Source organism: Ictidomys tridecemlineatus, chromosome 11 (assembly GCF_052094955.1).
Source record: "Ictidomys tridecemlineatus isolate mIctTri1 chromosome 11, mIctTri1.hap1, whole genome shotgun sequence".
NCBI classification, from domain to species: domain Eukaryota; kingdom Metazoa; phylum Chordata; class Mammalia; order Rodentia; family Sciuridae; genus Ictidomys; species Ictidomys tridecemlineatus.
Genome location: NC_135487.1, coordinates 48,300,009 through 48,324,000, shown reverse-complemented (window position 1 = coordinate 48,324,000; position 23,992 = coordinate 48,300,009). Strand labels below are relative to the sequence as shown.

The 23,992-nt window shown below is 43.8% G+C and overlaps 1 protein-coding gene and 1 long non-coding RNA gene across 2 annotated transcripts in view; one reads left to right on the top strand and one right to left on the bottom strand.

The window, feature by feature from the left end:
- The window catches only part of LOC120890979 (KN motif and ankyrin repeat domain-containing protein 4-like), a 72,239-nt gene that overhangs the window by 12,543 nt on the left and 35,704 nt on the right, over nucleotides 1-23,992 (top strand). The gene's annotated exons all lie outside the window — the stretch shown is intronic.
- LOC144368077 (uncharacterized) lies at nucleotides 11,187-23,688 on the bottom strand. Its single transcript, XR_013427844.1, has 3 exons — nucleotides 22,653-23,688; nucleotides 18,011-19,328; nucleotides 11,187-13,777 (listed from the first exon to the last, which is right to left on the bottom strand). It is a non-coding gene; the product is annotated as an uncharacterized LOC144368077 (long non-coding RNA).

The following is a 23,992-nucleotide window of genomic DNA, read 5'->3' as shown; positions in this document are numbered from 1 at the left end:
GAATAGAGGGAAAGTTTCCAGTACCACTTGGTGCACAGCAAAGGGGAGGATGCTGGCAAGTAAAGCTGTCTTTGGGGTTGGGTAGGAGTTACAGATGGGGAAGTGAGGAGAAGGATTTCAGTTGAGGGAGAGGAAGGGAGTTGAGAGGGTACCTCCCATCCCAAGCTGTAGTACAGGCAGAAAGCTCAGGACCATCACATGGCCTGAGTTTTGGCCTTCTCTCCTACAAATTGAGGAAAATAGTACTAAAGTCATAACTGGCACACACATACACAAAATACTTCCTTCCTTTCTTCGAGTGTATGATCTACCAGAAAGATTTAAACATGCAGAAACAATGCTGGCTCAAAGCAGAAAAGTGAAGCAGGCTAAAAGTCAGTGGAAATACAGGCAGGGCAGAGAAGCAGCTTTCGGAAGAGAGCCTTGGAGAATGGCAGTATTAATGAAGATTAATAATTAGGATTGGGAGGAGTTGAGAAGAGGTACCACCTAAGTCGTTCCCCTAAGGAAGGGTGAGGGCTGGGCTGCATTCATGAGGGCAGAGGAGTTGGGGACAAGTTTAAAAAGGGGGACTAAGACCCACCAGGAATCACATGGGTTGCTTTAACTTTCTTCAAGTTTTCTTTGACCTGCACGATATTTTAAAAGAGGAAAAGCGTTCGGCCAACATTTCAAAATCAGATTTTACACAAATCCACATTCCTGGCTTCTTTTGGAAAAGATCAGATCTGGCAATACTAGCCTAGAATTTAACCCCATATGGCCATACCTGGCTGAAGAGTAGACCTTCAGGTAATCAGCGGGGTCCCACAGCCAAGTAGTTTGCCTAAAATCTTCACCATCAAGTTACTCTAGGGTTAATACAATACCATGTGCTCAGAAAACTCCAAATAAAATGCTAATATGTTGCAGGGGAGGAGAAAGGAAATTCCAGACTATTTACCATTGTGATCCCTTTATCAGATTCAGGAATTAATCTCACTATTCTTTGGTAATTTTAAATTGTAAATTTAAAAAAAGGCAGTTAGGTTCGACAAATGGGAGGAATGATGTCTGATGGCTAGGGTAGAAAGCTCCAGGAAATGAAAGATGGGGGTGGATACCTGGAAGTTTGGGAATGGTGGGGCCCTAGAGTGGGCCCTTTTGCTCATACTAATCCATAGCAAACATTAAAATAATCTAGACGTATATAAAGTCAAGAATTGGTGATTGGGGCGTAGGGGACCGTTTGAAGCATTCGGTTCTAGACAACACTATACTTATAAGGCATACAACTACACATGCTTATTTAGATCTGGATCCAAATATATATTTATCTACATAGAAAAAAAATTAATAAGTAATGGAGCTTTACAAACTGACCTGCTATGTGTTTCCTGTAATGCTGTATTTTGAACAAATTTCGGGTTGTTTATTTTGTCTGAGCTCATATAGAGTCCGTGATGGGATACCTTACTGCCTAGAAGGAGCTAGTCTGAATCTTTGCTGTGTCCCTCTGAGCCTCAGTTCCCTCCTCTATAAAATGGGGATAATAATTCCATCTTTCAAAGGTTCACATGAAGGTTAAATAAAGTGGGAATGTGCTCTGTGCAGTCCGCGGTGGGCGGTGAGAGCCAGTGCACCGTGGAGGAAGGGCAAACCCTGATTACATCTTCCATTCTTTGGATTCCTCATTCTCCACCCTTCCCTGTGTTGGGGAAGCTTGTGGGGAGTGAGTCTGGGATGAATTATAACTTTGCACAATGGATTTAAAATCCCTTGTGAGTAGCATTCAGTTCTCAAGCAGCTCATTAACAGCTGCATTCAGGTTTTGTTTAGGACATCTTCCCTGGAATCACTTTTATTTACTCAGCTGAAGGAAAAGTTGGGAAGTTGGGTGTGTGTTTTGCTGGCCTGTGCTGGGCAGGGCACCCCCACCCCTACTAGTGGGAAAAGCCACCGCTTAGCACCAAAGGGGACCTATACCTTGTCTTTGGGAAAAACATCCCCTTCCTATAGCCAGCTTTCCTCCTTCCTCCTCTGACTTCCAGCTCTAAATTACAACATTCCTTTTCTTTGTTGAACACATACATCCCTTTAGCTAATCACTTCTCTCCCATTACCTCACTGAATGCTTTTGCAACTCTGTAGATTGGGTCAGATTGGTAGGTAGCAAATGAAGCAGCTGAGGTCCAGAGAGGTTGTAATATGCCTTCAACTCACACAGAAAAAATGATCGGGCCAATCTGGGTTAGGATGTGGATTTCCTGGCCTGCAAGCCATGCTGGTCATGCTGTATCATGTTACTGCCATTCTTAATTGTTGGCAGGCGGCTCCTGAAAGGGGGGAGATTTAGGGGAGTGGGTGATTCGTCTTCATTGGACAGTCGGAAAAGGCTTTTTGGAAGGTGTGAGATTGTTGGGCCTGGTGTTCTGGCAGAGACTGGTGGGAACAAGGGAAGGGGATGTTTGGATGTCACCGTGAGGTCAGTGGAGGGAGCAGATGGGAAGCTGAGGACTTTGAGAATGGTCCAGGGGAAAAGCAAGGACACCAAAGAGGGGTCCTTAATGGGAAGTGGCTCAGGGTCAGTCCTGTCATCCCTGGAGGATTTGTAGATTTCTATTGATATTTAGCCCTTTTTCTTGCCCCACTTAGAGTCATACCATAAAATCTTCTGGAACTCCAGAGAGGACCTCTTTCCTAATTCTGGTCAGGTTGCCCTGGCCCTCTATTCCCATGTCCAGCAAATCAACTCTTATCGGTTTTCTTTCCCATTCTCTCAAAATAGCTCAGAGAGCTGTTCAGCCAAACTCCTGTGCTTAAATGAGCATATTGGCCGAATGCACAGATTTAGCCCAAAGTTAATATCATAGTCTCCTTGTATACCAGTTCTTGCCAATAAAAATAATTTCTGAATCACATTTTAAGCATTCTAGTCGCACATTAAATAAAATAAAAGCAGGTGAAATTAATTGTAATATATTCTACTGAACTCACTATATCGAAAATGTTAACATTTTAACATGTCATCAAAAAGTATATTTTTCATACTAAGTCTTGAAGTCCAGGTTTCTCTTACAGTACACTTAATTCAGACTAGTCATGTTTCAGGTGCCAGTAGCCACAGGATTTAAGTGGCTATGGTATTGAGCAGTGGAGTTATGAATCTTTACTGTTCAACCAACAAAACTTGTTTGGGCTGGGGTGTAACCAAGGGCGTCTTGTTGGGCAGCTGACTGGCAGACCTGGGTATAACCCATCATAGCTGTTTGCTCTGTCCTCAGCTTTGTGCTTTTTGCTATGGATGAAATGACATTGAAAATATTCTCCCTCCCCATTGTGCCAACTGTTTGTGTCCTCCAATGCTGGTTGTGTCCTTCTTTGTGCCCTACAATTTCCCCCTCTTAACTCCTTTCAATTTCATAAGCCGAATGCTAGGTTAAACTTGACCATCTGCTTTCTCTGACCCTGCCTCAGGACTGCTGGATCCATGTTAAATCCATGACCTCTGACCTCAGCTGCTGCTTGGCATCCCTCATATTTGTCTCAGTTTTCTCTCACCCCAATCTCCTTGCTGACTGTTGCAAACCACAGCTGCTCTTCTGGGGTTCCCAAATCCGTTCACACTTCCCTCATTTCCAGCACGGGCCCTCTTCCTCCTTCCTACCCTCATCTCTACCTCACTATTTCTCTCCATCTGCTCTCTTCTCCCTTGCTACAACTAAGCCTTAAAAACCTTCCCTTCCACCTCTAGAAACTCTTCCCATCAGAACAGCTCTTTGGGTAAAAGCCATGGACTCTAGAGCTTTGGCTTCAAATCTTGGCTCCTCCAACTGTTAATTGGGTAAGTTATTTAACCTCTCTGAGTCCATTTGGCTGCTGAAACAAATGGACGTAGACTGGGTGGCTTAGAAATCAAAGAAATTTATTTCTCACAGTTCTGGAGGCTGCAAATCCTAGATCAAAGTGCTGAGTCTGCCAAGGACCTGCTTTCTGGTTCATAGGGTCATCTTCTCAATGTGTCCTCACGTGGTGTAGGGGATGAGGGGTCTCCTGGGATCTGCTCTACCTACTGAAGGCCCCTAGGACCACCATACAGGGGGGGTTAGGATCTAACAGATGAATTTGGGCAGCACACACACCTTCAGTCTACAGCATTTCACGGTGCCTAGATTCCTTGTTACAAAATATGAAGTAAAATAATAAAAACCACCCAGTTCTTATGGTTGCGGTGAACATTAAATTCAACCTTCGTTGCACATTCTAGCACACTGCCTGCTGTAAATGTTGGCTCTTGGGCCACCTCTGCTTGCATCTCGATCCATTATCTTTATACTTCTTCCCCTGAAAACATGTGCCCTTCCTTACCTTTCTCAGCACCCCTGACCCTCCCCTGAGCTGCTGTCCTTTACTCTCTGAATTCCACTGGAGACAGCAGGAGTAGCCCCATCTGTTGGTGCCACCATCTTTATTGACTCTTGTCATGACCCCCAACCTTTGAAACGGAGCTGGGAGCTGGGTCCTCCTCATCTGAAAGACCCTGCAACATCTCACACCATAGAAGAGTTTTCTATGTTCTGACCCCTTTGAGTGTCTGGGCTGCTGCCATGGTAGTTCTTCTTCCTTATCTGCTGCCCACATGTGACTCCAGGAGTTTTCCTCCGACTCCTCTGGTCTTTCTTGCCCTTCATGGGATCACAATGACATGCAAGACTCTGGGATGGAATCCTTAATCTTCAGGTTTTTCTCTTGTCAGCTGTCTGCAGAGCCACTCTCTCAGCCTCTTTGTGTGAACCCCTAGCCCAAGATGGAGCTGACCCTCCTCCTACTCCCAAATCTCTTTTCCTTCTTGTTTTGCTTAACTCCGTCATAGTCCCCACCTCTCTAGTTACCCAGGTTAGAAACCCTGATGGAATCAATCTCTCCCTTCCTTCCTCATCCAGTGCCTGATCTAACCATGTGTTCAGTGGCCAAAGGTTGGATGGTGGATGACTCCCAAGGTCCTACTGTTTTCTTCCTTACTTTTTCTCCAGTGAATCACCTTATAGCTCCCCTTGCAGGCACTGTGATGAGCATCCTATGTACCGCATCCTTGTTAACTAGGATGAGATTCAATGCACAGGGGAGGAAATTATTTTTCTCTCCTTTACATTGTGGACACTGAGGCTGGGGGAAGTTAGGAAACTGGATAAACACATGGTTAAGTGGCAGAGCTGGCATTCCTGGCCCAAGCCCTTAACCTTTCTGTTGTCTTGCCTCTAGCAGGTCTAGTCCCAGGCTACGCTTACAGCAGAATTTGGTAAGCATTGGTTACTGAACACCTTGCACACATACCTACACATTCTTCTGTGTTTGTGTGTCAGTGTTCTGTCTACCCTGCTGTTATCCAGGTTCATCACTGGTATATTTCAGAGTTTGTGCCTGGACCCCTGCTGTTAACCCTTCAGGGTCTTGAATGTGCCCAGGTCCCTGCTGTGGGTCCCTGCAAAAGCCTGGCCATAGGAATGCACGCACATCTTTGGATAAGGCACGTTATTTCCCCTTTCCTGTGTCTCAGCCTCTCCTCCTGTAAAGCAGGGGAGCTGGATCTGTTATCTGCAAGAGCCAGTCCAGTTCGTGTGCTCCCTGAATCTGTTCTATGGTTCTGCTTGCCTAGAACCTCTGTGTGCTCTGTACAGGACAGAGGCTGCTGGGCAATGCAGAGAGCACAAAAGGCATCGTCCCAGCTGTCATAGAGCTGAGAATTACTCAGGAAAACAAAGCCAACATTTAGAAAGCTGCCAGCCATATAAAGAACTTGTGTGTAATTATGCCTGCAATTTCAGAGTACATACATCTGTAATAGTTCAATAAAGGAAAATCTGCTCTTATCTGAAAAGAAAAAAAAAATAGGAGTATTTTGTGAAAAGCATTAACTCTGGCTGAACTCCTTACCAGACTTGCTACTCTCAAAATTAATTGCTCATTCTCTAAATATTTATTGAGTGTCTACTAATGGGCCAGTATCTGGGGACACGGCCCCTTATTGCAGTCAGAGTTATATCCAGATTTCATCTTGTTCTCTGCTTGGGAAACTTTGAAGGTTTCCTACTCTACAGAATGAAACCAGCTGACTTCCAGCCCCTGCCTCCCCCATCCTCCACCACTGTCCTAACTTCTGGCCAGATGTGCTGATCATTCCTGAAGCTGTATTTTCATCTCTGCCCCATTTGCCTGTGAACTCTTAATCAACCTTCAAAGCCCAGCTCAAGTAACATCTGTGATGTTTCCTAATCCACTGTGAAGCCTTAGCTACACCCCTGTAACATAACACGCCATGTCCTTATTCAGGTCTCTGCTTCTCCTTTTGGACTGTGAATTCCTAAAGAGAAGAACTCTTGTCTCATTCACCCATGAATCCACAGAACCTGGCCTAGGACCTGGACATTGATCTTGGATGGACCAGTGATTGCACACATCTGGAGAGACTGGTTTCCCCCATCCCCCCAGCTAGTTTCCTCTTTATTGATGTGCCTCCCACAATTTCAGGGTAATGAAATTACCTCCTCCCCGCACCCCACAAAAGAAGGTAATGAAAAGGATCGTTGAAATTCTGAGCTCCCTGGGAAGTTAGAAAAGGAACAGAAACCAAAACAATCACTGGAGGTGACAAAGATTGTTTTTGTCAGCTTTTTCATCACTGTAACTAAAAGACCTAACAAGAACAATTCGAAGAGGAAAAGTTCATTTGGGGCTTACAGTTTCAAGGGCCTCAGACTATAGATGGCCAGTTCCACTTGCTCTGGGCTTGAGGTGAGGTAGAACATCATGGTGGAAGGGTGTGGTAGAGGAAGTGTTGGCGGGTAGGATGCTGCTGCAGAAGGTGGGTCAGAACCAACTGAGCAGAAGGCACCAAGTTTTTCTTTTGTCCAGCTTGCTTATCTGAGCTTTAGGAGCCTTTCCTACTATCATGGGACCCGGTCTGGGTATTTCTTTTGGATTTTCTCACCCTCAGAGCAGTGCCTCTCCAACAGAGGCTCCTCTTTGTACATGAACTTCGTCCTCCAGGAACTGGGCTGGACCCAGCTGGGCTGAGGGAGCCGAGGAGAGGCAGACTTGGTGGAGCAAGCAGAAGCTGGTCTTTGAAGGGGACAGTTGCCCTCCAAATCTCTGAAGCTGCTGGGCTGTGACTTCATGCCTCGTGGCCTGTGCAAGTGACCAGATGGTGGAGGAAGCATTGCTGTCCCCCAGTAGTAGCAGGCAAAACCCGCCCCAGGAGCCTCTCTTTGGCCCTGGAAGGGGACTCGTAGAAGCAGGGGCAGCAGGAGCCCCACGTGCCAGGGGCTGTGGTCAAGGAGGCATTTGTGTTGGGCTTGGCAGGCGAGTTCTGGCGCTTCAGAGGACAAGGGGGGCGGTCTGCCGGGCAGGCTGCGGGCTGCACACACATGCCGAGGGGCTGGGGCTGGGCCCCAAACGCCTGCTGCTGACCCACGAAGAAAAGGAGGCATTGTGTGCGCTGGCGGCGCTCCAAGGGAAATATTCCAGTTGTTCTATGTCCCACGGCTCCCTCTTCTCAAGAAGAAAAGCCCAGAAGCGAAAATCTTTCCCCGGCTCGAATACAACCCACCCACCGATTTCAATTCAGTGTTTGCCTTCAAAATGTTACTTAACCTGTCATTTAATTCATTAATCCAATGGCTCTATCTTTTTTCTTTCTGGTATTGGGAATTGAACCCAGGGATGCTTTACCACATCCCCAGCCCTTTTTCTATTTTGAGACAGGGTCTGGCTAAGTTGCTGAGACTGCCTTCCAAACTTGTGATCCTCCTGCCTGAGCCTCCCCAGTCACTGGGACAACAACTGTATCTTTATGGAGCACCATTAAGTGTCGGTGCTATAGTTAGTTAGCACCAGGAGTCAGAAACCAAAGACACAGTCCTTGTCCCTTAAGGCTCCATTCCTGATTGCCAAGTGTTCAAATCTTTGTGGAATGTGGCCCTACTCCTTCTCTTTGGCCCCATTTCCCTCTGCTCCTCAGAGTTCCTGCTTGTTCTCTGTCTCTCTGCCCTGGCCTGAATCATGGCTCCTGGCAGTTACCCTTTATCAGCCCTTCAGACTCAGGCCTTTAACACAGGTGTGGGCAGAACTATGCCTTGGCCTGATTGTTAAAACCTCAGACAGGCGCACCTTAATTCAGTCTCAGTTCTGCCTTTTACCATCTTTGTGACTTTGACCAAGTTACTAAACCTGTCTGAGTTTTGGCTTCATAATCTGTCAAACAAACAAACAACAACAACAACAACAACAACAACAAAACCACCATAAAACTTCGTGGCCTGTGCAAGTGACCATGTACTAGCACATAGAAGAGTGCTAGGGAAGAGTAAATGATAATAATATAATAATATAATACCTGGCATGGTGCCTCATGTATCACACAGCAACTCTCAATAAATAATAGCAAAGCAACCAACAATTATTGAGCACTCACTGGTTTTATTTTTTTTCTTCCGTTAGGAAAAGCAACAAGCACAGCTTCTTTTTCAGTGTTTTCTACATGCCAAGTACTGTGTTAAATACAGGCATGTAGCCATCTGAACAGCCTTAGAAATTGGATAATGATAAGTCAATTGTGTTATTTTATATCCTTACTGCTGAGAAAGCTGACTTGAAAGGTAAAGTGAATCACCCAAGGTCGTAGTGTTTGCAAGCTCTGCTGCTGGGAATTGTGCCTAGGTCCATCGGGCCCTTCCCCACAGCTTCCCAACCAGACACCTTGGTCACATGACTTGCTACTTTGTGCCAGGACTGGCAGCATCAGCATCTTTCTAGATGCTTCTTGAAAATGCAAATTCTCAGGCTCCACTCCAGACCTATCTACAGAATCAGCCTGCATCTGCATGGTAACAAGATCTTTGGAAGCTTTAAATGCATATGCATAATATGGTTGAAAAGGCATTGAATTATAGTTTACAAAGTGTTTTTTGTTTTTTTTTTTTTAAATTTTTTATTTTTTTTTGTACTGTGAACTCAGAAAGAGGCACTTGACCAATGAGCCACATCCCACCCCTTTTTATTTTGAGTCAGGGTCTCAATAAGTTGCTTAGGGCCTTGCTTAGCTGCTAAGGCTGACCTCAAACTTGTGATTCCCCTGCCTCAGCCTCCTGAGTTGCTGGGATTACAGGCCTGCCTCAGCACTCCCAGCCAGTTCACAAAGTGTTTTAAAAAGTTGGCTACAAGGTGCATAAACATGGCCTGGATGGCTGGTAAAACACAGATTCCTACCTGGAGACTCTGATCTGTATCCCTTGCTCCATCCCTCCTGCCTAGTGCTTTCACATCATGGGTTCCTCAGGGTAAGCAGAGTGAATATGAGTGAATCCATGCAAATTTTGACTCAAAGTTTGGCTAAAGGGCTCTGCGCAGTGGTACACGCCTGTAATCCCTGCTGCTTGGGAAGTTGAGGCAGAAGGATTGTGAGTTCAAAGCCAGCCTCAGCAGTTTAGCAAGGCCCTAAGCAACTCAGTGAGTCCCTGTCTCTAAAAAATATATATTAAAAGGTTCTAAGGATGTGGCTCAATGGCTAAGTGCTCCGGGGTTAAATTCCCAGTTCAAAAAAAAAAAAATTTTTATTTTGTTTTTGGCCACAGGAAGCTCACAGTTTATATTTGTCATTAGGGGAGAGCTGGGTTGGACATGGGCGTCCACTAAGGACCACTGGCAGCAGCATTTTTCTGGTCTGGGGAAACTGCACTGCTGACCAGGAGATACATCACTGTCCAGAGTTATGCAATGCCGTGGATGCCTTTCTCAGCCACCGCAGTCTCGCCTGCCCTGCCTGGTGGATGACAGAGAAACAAAATTAATTTGTAACCTAAAACCCTTGTATTAGGCCTGAAAATGTCTTTGTAATGGAAATTTTGACAGAGTGCTAGATCTGCAAAGAGCGTTTTGTATAAAGTTGACATCTGTGTAACTTGACTGCTGCTTTCTGGTTAAACAGCAATTAAGTACGTCAAGACTTTTTGGTACTTTCAAAGATAATGTGAAAAGTAATTGTGTTTTATTGATTAAATAATTTTAAGTTAATTAGAAAGTCACTGCATTTTTCAGGCTGTTCCTTTCCAAATGAATTTGTCTTATTTGTAGACCTTTACGTCCCCCCCTACAATGTTGTTTACATTCTAATAGTCATCTGACATTTAATGAGCATGGCTGGTGATGGAATTTAAGGGATTCATTCCTTTGCTAAATCCTGACATCTGGTTCCTTCTCTTTCTAGTTAGACACCACTGGCTCTTGCTTCATTGACAGTTATAGAAATAAGACCCAAAAGTCAGAAAACAACACTCTGTGGTAATGAGCTTGGTCTCTGGAGTCAGACAAACCTCAATTTGAATTCTAACCCTGCCACTTTCTAGATTTGTGCCCTTGAAACCATCACCTATGAAAAGGAGACAATAGCACCTACTATAATCATTGTGAAATTCAGTGTTAGCATACATGCAATATAGAATAGTAACTAGCTAATAATAATTATTTTTGTTATAACAATATAATTATTTGCTATTATTACTTTTAAGCTTCAATTTCCTCATCTGCAAAATATGTGTTTACAGGAAATACAAACATTAACATGTGAGTATTCAAAATTTGCCTGTGGCCACCAGGTGCAAGTGGTGCACACATGTAATCCCAGCGGCTCAAGAAGCTGAGGCAGGATTGCAAATTCAAAGCCAGCCTCAATAACTTAGTGAGGCCCTAAGCAACTTAGTGAGACCCTGTCTCCAAATAAAAAATAAAAAAGAGGCTTGAGACGTGGCTTAGTTTTTAAGCACCCTGAATTTAATCCCTGATATAAAAATTTTTGTTGTTGTTGTTTTTTTGCCTGTGGAGCTAAGCCTAAGGAAATCTCTGGCGTAGCCTGTTTGGCCGTGGCTTCTCTGTTATTAGATAAATTATCCAACAATGAGAAAGCCCTGGACAAATGAAGGCAATATTGGGATTCCCAATGAAGGGTGCAGAGACAGAGAATGGGTGACTGGGTGCCGAGGTGAGGAGGTGGGTGGGTGAGGAGCAGTGGATGGATGAGTCTGCTCAGGGATGTTGGGGAACAGACTTCACTGCTTCTGAAGCAGTTGCTGTGCTGGAAATAGATACTGAGAACAGCAGAGAGAGGAAAGCAAAAATTTAAGACTTTTGTTTTGTGCTAAGAATGCACTTCCCCTTTGGTATTTTCTCTAGAGACTGAAGTGAAGGTTTGAATTGCTTCCAATTAATTTTTTTTTCTACTTAACTGCTATTTCTTTGCACACAGCGGTGAACTCAGATTGAGCCACGAGACAGCCATCTTTACCTCATTTATCAAGGAGTTAGGACAGCACAATCCCAGGCAATGGGTAAAGATGAGTAAAGTACTTATTAGTACAGAGAAAGTGCCTAAATGATGTTAGCAACTGTTTTTATTATTGCATGGTAATTTCCTTGTAGCCACAGGCTGCAAACAAAGGTCACCAACAGGAGTGTGGTCAGTTCTCTGGCACATGTTACCACAATGAGAACTCCATTATTCCCCATTTGAACTGGAACACCCACTGTGTTGTTTTTAAAGAAACCATCAATTTTGTATCCTCCAATATCACACTGCAGACAAGTGCCATCATAATGAGGTTTATAAAGGAGAACACTGGATCAGGAGTCTAGAAAGCAGAATCTGACCTTGGCCATGATGAATGTATGGGAAAATCATGGAGCCTCAGTATCCCCATTAGCAAATGAGGAGGATGTCCAAGGTCCTATTGTGTTTTTCTCTTAACTGTAGAATAAGCAGGACTGACTGGGTACATGCCACCTGCAAGACCCTGGACTGATGCCATAAAATGTTTGCAGAAGCATGAAAAGGAGCCTTGACTTGAAGAAGCCCATCATCTGGCTGGAAAAGATTAGCGCAGTTGCCAAATGAGGGTCTGCCTGTGCTGTGCTCCACATGCCCAACCTCTGAGCCACTGTGGGTTGACTGAAACCTGGTGTGTGAATTTCGGCAGCACCGAAATTCTTAGTGACTCTACCCACTGCCTTAGTCTGTTTTCTGAGATATTTCTAGATAACAGAATATCCGAGACTGACAATGAACATAAATTTATTTGGCTAATAGTTCTGAAGGTTGGGAAGTTCAAGAACATGGTGCTGCCACATGTGTGGCAGAAGGTAGAAGGGCAAGAGCAATTGAGCAGGAGCGCCAAACTCACCTTTATAACAACCCATTCTCCTTGCAATTAACACTCTGTAATAAAGACATTAATCTATCCATGCAGGCAGAGCCCTCATGACCTGATCTCCTCTCATTAGGCCCCTCCTCTCAATACTGTTGCCTTGGGGATTGAGTTCCTAACACATGAAGTTAGAGAAATATATTCAAGCTGTAACACCTACATTATAGCAAAACAAAACCTGGACCTCAACGGTATATAAGATTCCTTTGTATTGCCAGGTGGTAGGCTGAATGAATTCCATCTCCTTCCAGAAAAAGTTGAGGTCAATGGAAGTTTCTAGAGTCCTTCCTCTTTTGCTGTCTCTCTCTGATTCATCTCAGATGATGCCAATCCTTCTTTGGGCCAGCATACTACTGAGTCCAAGTGCCTGTCATCCTGGTTTGGCCCATATCACATATTCCTTCTCCTCTGCTGACTGAACTTGTAGAGGCCAGGTGGGGTGTTATGAAATAATAATAAAAGCCTTCCAACTTGCCTGAAAAATCTGGAAGAATCACTGGCTCCCCCCAGGTATCTGGGGATCACTTCTCAGGCTCAGTTTGGTATAAACTGACTTTCTTGAATGTTCAGGCTGTGTGTAATTGAGCCAAGAAAAACCTTCCTCCCAGCCCAGAAGGCAGATGCCACAGCCCCCGCAAGCTCTAGACTTTCCACACCTGCAGCTGCCAGTAAGCATCCAGGCTGATGCCTTCAGCTGGACTCTCATCAGGGACAATGATGCTGGGGATGAGAGCTGCCCCAAGGGGAGGAGAAACCTGGGAATGTGTGACCCTACTCTTTGAGATGTTTTCATGGAAGGGATCCAGAGGGAGGGGATGGAGCTGAATTCCTGGGAAACATTTCCTCCGAGTTGTCATTCCCACTGGTCCACTTAGGCAGAGCAAAAGACTTTGTAGTCCACTTGCCACTTTCTGAGTGGGAAATAATTTGATAATAAAAGGTTAAAGGATAAAAAGAAAAAAAAATAAAGTGGTAAAGCAGCAAATGCTAAGGGCAACATTCAACAAAAACTCCTAAAAGTAATTTTATAAGTAATGTAAGTTAATAAAACAGTAGCAATTAAAAACTAGGACAATAGTGCTGCATTGGAGCAGTTGAGGGTCATAGCTGTAAACAATAGAACCTGCTCGGGCAAGCCTACGCAAGAGGAATTTATTAAAGGCTATCAAGTAGCTGAATGTCACTCCAGCACGCTTCCACAATTCACTTCCCTCTACCCTTTCCTTTCCCAGGTACTTTCTTCCACTTTGAAGTCTGGCCTGAGCATCTCTGCCAGCTGAGCAGAGGTCCCAAGACCATCTCCTGGTTGTGAAAGGGTTGGCACTGCCAATTCCAGTTCAAACCTTGAGAAGGTGAGATGCCAAAGGAGGGAAATAACCAGGCATCGGAGGGTGTCCATAAGGTGTTGAGTAGCTGAAAAGAGCACCTCAGTTGTCTCCTGCAGCAATAACAAAACGCCCTTCCTGAGAATTGCAGGAATTCCAGATCTTGGCTCTGGTGCCGACATAGTTTTGCAGTGTTGTTTAGTGATGATGAAGGTCACCCTTCTTTGCAGAATAAAGAATTAAAAAAAATAAGAATTAATGTCCTCAATAGACTCATATAACAGACTGATTTTTGTTTATTAATTCCAACCTTAGTTAATCTTTAATAACTCACTTATTATGTTGCTAGTTCCTTAGAAAAATAAAATCCCATGTAGTTATATCAGTTGTTTATAAGAACTGCAGAAATCACATGCATTCGGCATCTATGTATGGCTCTTTTAGAAATTCTTGCCCACTTCCACTGGGCCAGGGACTCTGCTTTGAGAATTATCAATTTGAGGATCTGAGGCATATAGTAGCAGGGGCATTTCTAGCTCCTAATAAGAGACCCTGGGTACTGTGAGGGACTCAGATGAGAAAGGCTTGGTTCTCACCATCATTGAGCTTTTGGTTGAACAAGAAGAGTTGGATAACTATGTAGTCACCAAGGAAGATGGCAGGACACGGTACTGCTATGGTTTGGAACTGGAATGTCCCCCAGTGTCCCATGTATTGAAGGCTTGGTCCTCAGAGTGATGCTATTGGGAAGTGATGGGACCTTTAAGAGTTGGGCAACTATGAGAAGTCTTTAGGTCATTGGGGGTGTGCCCCTGAAGGGGATTGTGGGACCCCAGTCTCTTTTTTTCCTTCTTTTGCCTCCTGGCCATTCATTGCCTCTACTAGAAGCCTAAAGGCAATGGATCCACCTGATCAGAGTCTGGTTCCTCTAAAATCATGAGCCAAATCAACCATTCCTATTTATAAGTTAACTATTCAGGTACCTATTATAGTGATGGAAAACTAACACACACCGATAAGTACCATAAGGCAGGTTAGTTAACTTGCATGAGTTCTCAACATGTAGGAAAGACAGCATTTGGACCCAAAGCTGACTTTTTGCTACTCCTCTGTCCAGAAAGAGAAATGAGTTGCTCATCAACTGGTCTCTTTGTACAGAAAAGATGATCCAAAACATATCCAGAGATGCCAGATAAATCAAAATTTCCCTAAATCTTTCAGCGCTCACCCCCCAAGAAAGTAGAGATTTGTTATTCCCAACTGGAAGAAGCCTCTTCTGGTTAGAAATTAGATTCCTCATTCCATGTGGCCTCATCCAGGTTGCATACCAGGCAATTCTCTACCATGAGATTTCAAAAGATGGAGAATTAGACTGGAACAGCTCTTGGGATGGCTTGCTGGGGGAGAATGGGCTGAGAGGGATGGTTGAGATTTGGACAAGATGCAATGTAGGGAAAGAGTGGTCTCTGTCCAAGTGGCACAGTCTGAATAAGGGGAGACCTAAGTCTAAAGCTTTTATAGCCTTGCATATGTGAGGCACTGGGTTTGATCCTCAGCATCACATAAAAATAAACTAAATAAAGATATTGTGAAAAATAAATAAATAAAACTTTAATAGGGAGGGTTAGAGTGTAGTTCTCACTGAGGGTTAGGTTACTAAGGAAGTGGCAAAAGTCAGCTTTGGGTCCAAATGCTGTCTTTCCTACATATTGAGAACTCATACTTCTTATGTGTTGAGATGGTTCTAGGAATTGGGTCAGGTTACTAAGGAAGAAAACATTGGACTGGGCCCTGGTATGGACTCCATTACTGAGGGGTTGTGTGACACTGGTGTCACTTTCCTTCTCTAAAAATAGGATTCCATTAAATGATCTGTAAAAAACTTTTCCAGTTGGGTGCAGTGGTGCACTCCTGTAATTCCATCAACTTGGGAGACTGAGCAGGAGGATCACAAGTTCAAAGCCAGCCTCAGCAATTTAACGAGATCCTATCTCAAAATAAAAAAAATAAAAAGTACTGTGGATGTAACTCAATGGTAGAGTGCCCCTCAGCTCAATCCCCAATTTGAAAAAAAGAAAAAGAAAAAAAGAATTCTTTTAGTTCTGATGAACCTTGAAAACATCATTCTAAGTGACAGAAGCCAGTCATCAAAGACCACATGTTATATGATTCCATTTATGTGAAATGTCCAAAATAGGCAAATCTATTTTAGATTAGTATTGCCTAAGGCTAGGACAGGTTAAAAGGAATAGGCAGTGAGTGTTAGTAAGTATGGGGCTGCTTCTCAGGGTGATGAATGTATTTTAAAATACTGTGGTCTTTTCCACAAATGGCAAAACAGAATAGTTACATGCAGAATAATGGGCCTGGGCCCTTATTTTATATTATATACAAAAACTACCTCAAAATGGATCAAAGATCAAAACTTAAAAGATGAAACTATAAAACTTGAGATAGAAAACATTGAGAAAAATCATCATGACATTGGATTTAGCAACAATTTCATGAGTATGACATGCAACAAAAGACGATATTGATATACTCAACTTCATTAAAATTAATAACCTGTGTACATCAAAGGATGCAATCAAGAAAGCAACATGACATTCTACACAATAGAATAAATGATTTGTGAATCATCTCTGTTAGGTGGTTAATGTCCAAAATACATAAAGAACTCCACCACCACCAACAAAACCGAGAATAACCTAATTCAGAAATGGACAAAGGTCTTGAATAGACATTTTTTTTAAAGGAAAATAAAGAAAGATAGTCAACATCATTAGTGGTTAGGGAAATGCAAATCAGTACTACAATGGGTTACTACTTCATACCTACTACACCTACTAGAATGGCTGTATTTTTTTTAAAGTGTTGATTAGGATATGGAGAAATTGGAAGCTTCCTGCATTGCTGGTGGGAATGTAAAATAGTGCCACTGCTGTAGATTCTTAGTGGTTTCTCAAAAGTTCAACATAGAATTACCACATGACACAGCAATTCCACTCCTAGGTATTTATTAAAGAACTGAAACCATGGACTTGAATAGGTATTTGTACACAGTGGCCATCCACTGCACCATTATTCACAATAGCTAAAAGGTGGAAGCAACCCAGGTGTTCACAAATGAGTGATGAATGAGTAAACAAATGAGTTAACAAATGTGTTACTTGTTATGCTACGTACAAGGAAATACTGTTCAGCCTTTTTTTAAAAAAGGAAATTTTAATGTATTCTACAACTTGGATAGACTTTGAAAACACACTAAATGAAATAAGCTAGACACAAAGGAACAAATATATGATTCTACTTAAGAGATACTTAAAATGGGCAAATTCATAGAGACAGAAAGTAAAAAAAAAAAAAGAAGTTGCTAGGACTGGAGTAGGAGGGAATGAGGAGTTGTTTAATAGGTGCAAAGTTTGTGTTGGAGATAATAAATAAGTGTTGAGTATGTGTAGCACTTATGGTTATACAACATTATGATTGCATTTAGTATCAATTATATATTTATAGTTAATATGATAAATATCATGTATCTTTCCACAATTTTTAAAAATTAAACTGTGGTGATATTTGCACATCTCTGAGTATACTATAAGTATTGAATTGTAGAATTTATATAAATAAATTATATGGTATGTAGATTATATTTCAAGAAAACTTAAAAATCCTTTCCAGCTGCAGTGGTCTCTAATCTATCCATTCAATGCCAATCTTCCCATCTGTCCATTAACTCAATACCTTTTTATTGAGTTCCTACCATTTCAAGTGTTAAAAATAGGGCAATGAATAAAATAAGCCTGATTCTTGCCTTTTCTTTCTTTAAACTGTGTTTTAAATTGTAACCCTAAGGTGCTGGGGTTGTGGCTCAGCGGTAGAACACTCACCTGGCACGTGTGAGGCCCTGGGTTCTATCCTCAGTACCACATATAAATAAATAAAATAGACATATTGTGTCCAGCTACAACTAAAAAATAAATATTAAAAAAATTATAACCCTAAGCCTGCATGGTGATGCATGCCTGTAGTTCCCATTACTCCAGAGGCTGATGCCGCAGTCTGGCTGGGCACAAATCACGAGCCACTGAAGCAGGAACAAACTTTATTTCTGAACTCTACTAGTACACTCCACACACGCTCCGGGAAATCTGCCTAACGCCACGCGGCTTGTCCAGCAACCAGCAACTGGAAATATCCCTCCTCCGGCACTTCCCCAACCAATGGGAACTCTCCGGGAATCCCCGCAAGAGCTGAACTGGAACTCAATGGGAACTCCTTGAGAACTCGCTGGCGTCACCTCTCAACCACTACTTCTGGCAAAAATGCCATGTGTCATCCTGACTCGGCTGTGGCCCTCAACAGGCTGAAGCAGGAGGATCAGTTTAAGACCAGCCTGAGCAACATAGCATGACCCTGTATCAATCAATCAAATGCAATCATAGCTGAACTTACCAAGTATTCGTTATACACCAGGAACTGGCACAAGAACATTGCGTCTCTTCTCTCCTGCAGTCCTCACCTGGTGCACTGAGTGAGGCTCTTCTTGAATAAGGAAGTTGCTCAGGTTCACACAGCTAGAATTTGAGCTTGGTCTCCCTGACCTCAAAGTCTGTGAAGCTGGATTGCAACCATCTGTAATTGGGCTCTTTCCTGGAGACCTGCCCTGAAGACCACCTGTCAGCCTGGCTGATGTGGCAGCACTAAAGGGAAAGTTCAATAAGAGGTGGGATGACCTCCAGTAGGGAGTGGGTTTGGAAAACAAGGGGAAGTCAGTGGAGTCTTGTACAGTCATTTATAATAATTATTCTAAGGCAAGTATAACTGTACTGTTTAAGATGGTTATGTGAGAGAATTCTAAATAAATTTGAATTAATAATTGAACAACTAATTATTATACTAATAGCTAGTATATTTATTTCTTGAACAGACTATATGCCAGATTCTGTTCTAAGTGTTTACACTATCATCTCATTTAATCCTCCTGACAGCTCCATGGCTTGCAAGAAATATTCCTAGACCTACTTTAAAAGCAAGCAATTGAGACTCAGAGAAGTTAAATAATTTTTCCAAAGATACTTAGCCAGTAAGTGGCAGAGCTGGGATTTTTGACTGTTAGACTTGAAGCCCAGGCTCTTCAATTAAACTATGCAAAACAGATGGACATGGAAATTGTTTTATACAGGTGGTAAGATTGTCGGTGACTTCCCTTCCTTTTTACCTCGATTTATCTTTCATTTTCCAAAAAGCTACCCATCCATAATCATGATGATTTTTAGGCCAAGAAATCACATGTGATGGTCCCTTTCTGTCTTCCTAACTCATCACTATTTTATTTCGTTGCTTTTGATTTTGGATTCCCATATGCACTTGTGCAAGCAACAGTACCACTGAGCATGCCGGGCGTGTATTGCCTGGAGACATTGCCACAGCCTGCAGCCCCTCGCTGGCTGCAGCTGCCCTGCTCTGGGACAGTCTACTGGGGAGGGTGCATCTCTTCTCATCACTCTTATCGACACTGAGGGTCTTTCTTTGGAAAACGTTTTTTATCTCCTGTATAGGAGAGTCTGTCTTACTGTGATTAATAACAGCACATCTGGGCACAGTGGCGTAGGTCTGTAATCCCAGTGACTTGGGAGGCTGAGGCAGGAGGACTGTGAGTTCAAACTTATCCTCAGCAACTTAGTGAGGGTCTAAACAACTCAGTGAGATCCTGTCTCTAGTATATATATATATAGCTGAGGATGTGGTTAGACGCTCCTGGGTTCAATCTCTGGTAGCAAAAGAAAAAAAAAAAAAAAAAAAGAACAGTGCATTAGCATCAGAAAAACATGAATTTGAATTTTGACACCACGGTCTCAGTATTGGGGAAACTGCTACTCTGAGCCTCAGCTTTGTCCTTGGATAAGACAAACAGCCCAACTACTGCATCATGTTATTGTGGGAATTAAGTCAGATAGTGTTTGCACTGGACCTAGAGTTCCTGGCACATTGCAGGGTAAATAAGGAATGCGGCATTTCAGTGTTTATGTGGCGTCTTTTCAGTTATTGATTCATGAGGTTAAATGTTTTTTAAATATTAACCATTTGTATTTCTTCTTTGATGACTTGCCTGCTCATGCCTCTTCCTTGTTTGTGTATTGGCATCTTGATTTTACCGATGTTTCAGGCAAGGACTAAGCAATCTAGAAGGGTCTGAATGAAGGAAGAGGTGGAGGTCTTTTCTGTGGAGACCCTAATGTCTCTCTTTTTCTTCAAGGAGCATTTTCCATGAGTCAGTATGGCCTTCTCTCTCCCTGTCCTTTCTTAAGAAAATTTCATCTGCTTTAAGGACTCAGTGTTTAGAACAACTGATTCCTGAGCACCCCCACCCCATTGCCATACCTAAGGCTTCACAAATGATCTCTCTTTCTCTGCCCACGCAGGTTGTGTTCAGTGAGAGTGACTGTGGCCGTGGCTAGTGTACTCTGAGAGGCTCTGTTTCAATGGGTGTATACCTAACACACGTGCCTCTCCCTAGTCTGCACCATCCCACAGCCTGCCAAAGAACTGACCTGCCTGAGAAGAGTGCAGAAGCCCAGGAGACACTGAGATGCAGGCGTGGGATGAGAGCTGGGGATGTGGCTCAATGGTCAAGTGCCCCTGAGTTCAATCCCCGGTACCAAAAAAAAAAAAAAAAAAAAAAAAAAGCTTTGCCTTGCTTTAGCTCTGAACCTGGACTTCCTCATGTGGAGAGTGGAGGGTACCACTTCCTATTCTGCTCTTTCCCCGGCTTGGCCATGGCCATGGAGTTCAAACAGGGTATTGGGCAGGTTATAGATACCAAGAGACAATTTCTTCTCCCCTGAGAGATGCAGGCAGTTGGCACAGTGCTTTATCGCAGCCTCTCAAACAGAGCTCAAGAACAGTAAGTGCTATTTCTTCCTAGAAGGAGGTCTGAAGAAGTTAAGGAAACTTGGGGTGTGTGTGTGTGTGTGTGTGTGTGTGTGTGTGTGTGTAGGTGTGCCTTCTCTTTCCTGTGTGTCTCTGTCCTGGCATCCAAGCCAAGCTGATAGGTGGCACTGCAACAGAGGTAGTATTTCCTCCCCTCATTTTGCATTCTCTTATAATTTTACTTTTAATATTTTATTTTATTTTTTTGATTGGCACATAGCGTTTATACCTGTTTGTGAGGTATAGTGTGATGTTTCAATTGAGTAGTAATCAACTCAGGAAAACCCCATCCTTTTTCCCCACTATTCTCCCCGGGCTCTGGTAACCACCATTCTACTCTCAACTTTTGTGATCAACTTTTTTGGATTTCACTCTTTGGTCTGATGAGACACCTGAAGCAGAGGTGCTCCCCTGTCATAAATAGGAGTATCTGAGAGGTGGCCTGTGTTTATCTGAAGGGATTGTGGATGAGCTCTGTTTCACACACTCTGTGGAGCCACTGGCCTGAGGTGCTGGTCGGAGAAACAGAGGCAGCAATTGGAATTTAGTTAGTACACGCTGCAGTGCGGCAGACAGGAGCCATGGCGACAGGAAGTGCACCTGCAATGGATGTTGGAGGCTCAGACGATAGGAAGACGAGGCGGAATAACAGCATGCCAGGTGGATTGTTGGGTTTTGCAGGAAAGGTGCAGCCCTGGGGTTAAGCATTGCACCTCGTTGTCTTAGATAAGAATTTATCTTGGGAGGAGGAAAGAGAATGCTTGTCCTTAGGTAGAGCAGAGGGAAGAGTGGGGGGCTGGAAAGACATGGGACTGCTAAAATGGAGGGCTTTTTTTCACTCTGCTTCTTAAAGAAATGCTGTATGTCTTTAACCATTCTCTTACCAGTTTGGAGGAGATGGTCAGTGGTTATTTAAAATGTATCAGAGAGGCAGCTTGCTTCTCAGTATATTTTTCATATAACCTTGGTGTTCAAGGTATACTTCCAATTCTTTTTTATTCTGATAGTTTGGTCTATGTATTTAGTTAACACAGAAAAATAATTACAACAGTTGAGAAAAGTGCATGCTGATTCCATGGCTTTGTGGACCATCACATCATCCCGTGCCCTTCAGGAAATCTCTTCATCTCTAGATGAAAATGCTCTAGAGATGCTCTAGAGATCTTTCAAGGAAAATAATGGGAAAAACAAAGAATTCTACCCCAGTAATCGTTACTCCTGTGGGAGGGAAGGGAAGTGACTTAGACCATCTGCCTTATTTTCTTTACCTGTACAACAGGGATGCGAAGTGCTTTCTGAGTGTACCAGGTATGATGCAGGCAGGATTTCAGGGTGACACTTGGTACCAGCATCAATTTCAGCATAGGATAGACAGGACCCTGCCTTGGCCTTGGAAAGTGCCTCTGATGTTGCTTACTGGTGAGGCTTTGCTTTGTAGGATGATCTTGCTTGGCTGGAGTCCTGGGAGGTCAAGGGGACAAGGTCCCTCTAATCCTCTTGCTGAGCCTGCATATAGGAGCCTGGAAGCTCTCTGGGCCCCGTGTTGGACCATGCCACAGTGCCTGTCTGCTTTAGGTCCAGGAGCAGCACTCCTGCTTTCTGCTCCAAAGAGCTGCAGCAGTCTGGTTGGACTCCTCAGCCTGCCTAGGACAACCTGGGATGTTCCTCCTCCCACAGCTGTGACTTCTGTCTGGCTGCTCCACCCCATCCGTCCCAAGTCACAGCTCTTTACAGTTATTAGAACCCTGGCTGTAGCTAGAGCCACTGGATAACAATTTGGTTGTCATAGCAAGTACTTGCCTGATTTTCTCTTCTGCCACAATTGATGTGTTGGGGTGTTCAAGGGCAGCAGACTGATGGAGCAGCAGGAAGCAGGAGCTGCCAGCCCAGCCCAGCTATTCACTGGTCATTGTTCCTATCTTGGCTCTGCCCTGTCTGCTGCCAGACTATCATTCACTTAATGATCAAGGCTTCACGGGGTCCTGGGACCCTAGGAGAGCTGTAGGGGATAGTTGTTTCTAACGCAGAGCAGAAAGAAAGTGATGCATTCCTGAAGGCTTTCAACTCCTCAAGAGACTGCTGTCCTTACTAGGATCAGTTTCACTAATGAGCCACAGCGGCTGCAGTGGGGGTGGGGGGTGGGGGTGAGGAAAAGCAGACTTACTTGCGACTGTCACTGTCCTGTCCGGGATGAGCTTCCAGATTTGGCAGCATCCGATAGGAAGGCTGCATGTTGTTGGAATGTCTCTAGATGGGTCCTTCAGAAACGATGGCAGCTCAGGGAACTAACTTTGCAGTGGAAGGCTTTGAGCATTCTCCCTCAGTATTAACCTACTGAGCGGTGAATTCCTTTCTGACCCCTATCCCTGGGAGCAAAAGGGAAGTCAGTATTTGCTTTTCCAACAAGGTCACGGATCACCTGACCAAGTCCTTTCACAGCTGGGAAGCAGAGGGCTGTCCTGAACTCAGAGGAATCTGCTGCCTTCCTGCAGCCTCAAGCTGGCTTTGAGGGAGGGAGAAGTCCTTCCCAATCCAGGCTGTGCAGGGGGAGGATGCTGGGGAAGGTAATGTGCACACAAGCTTTGCCCCCAACTGTTCTTTCTTTTTTCGTGGAGCTCCAGATGCAGCTGCTGCAATGCAGGCAAAACATGACAGACACTTGCAGGAAAATGTGGGAATGGGGTTAATGAGATTGTGTTAATTTGTTCTTCACTGAGCATGAGTTATCTCCCTGTTTCTCGAGGCGGGAAGTGAGCGCGCTGGAAAACTCGGTTGGCAAAAATCTTAGATTCTGCCCTCCTCTAGTGCCGGGGCTTCAACCATTTCAATGACAAGCTGTCAGATGCCTCCTGCTTCTTAGCACAAAAACATTTCCATTTGGAGGTTTGGGGGTCCTGGGATGGGGAAAGCGAAGCTCCCATCATCTTGGCAGGATCGGTCCCAGGTATGGATGATTTTTTTTCTTCTCTCTTTTGGAAAGGGTGCTTTGTCTTTGCAAGCGATGGTGCAGGGATGGGTGGGTTGCTGTTGGGTGTACTACCTTGCTAAATATTTGACTTTGTGAGGTTGAATTCTCCAAGAATTCCGTGGCAGTGAGGTTGTGTGTTGAGCCAAGCTCTCTTTTCAAGGAAATCCAAGGTGCTATTTATTTTGGCACGCAGCCTGCCCTGGGATGAAATACAGCATTTTTATTATTACAGAATAAAGAAGGGTTTGAAGAAAACAAAAATGCAGAACCAGCTTTCAGTTTTAGGACTAAGGAAGGGAAAAATTCTTTATATTTGGATTTGAGGTTAGAAACGAGGTTGAAATGGCTCATGAAAGGAATAAATGGGGAAAGGAGGAGGGTGTGGGTAAATGCTGCCAGAGTTGGATTGACGGGGAAATCCATGCTCTTGGGAAGGAGTGTGGACCTTTTGAAGATATCCCTAACATGGTCTGGTAGTTACACGAGGACCATAATTGCTATTGGACAGTGACAGCCTTGATGGATTTGAATGGGCA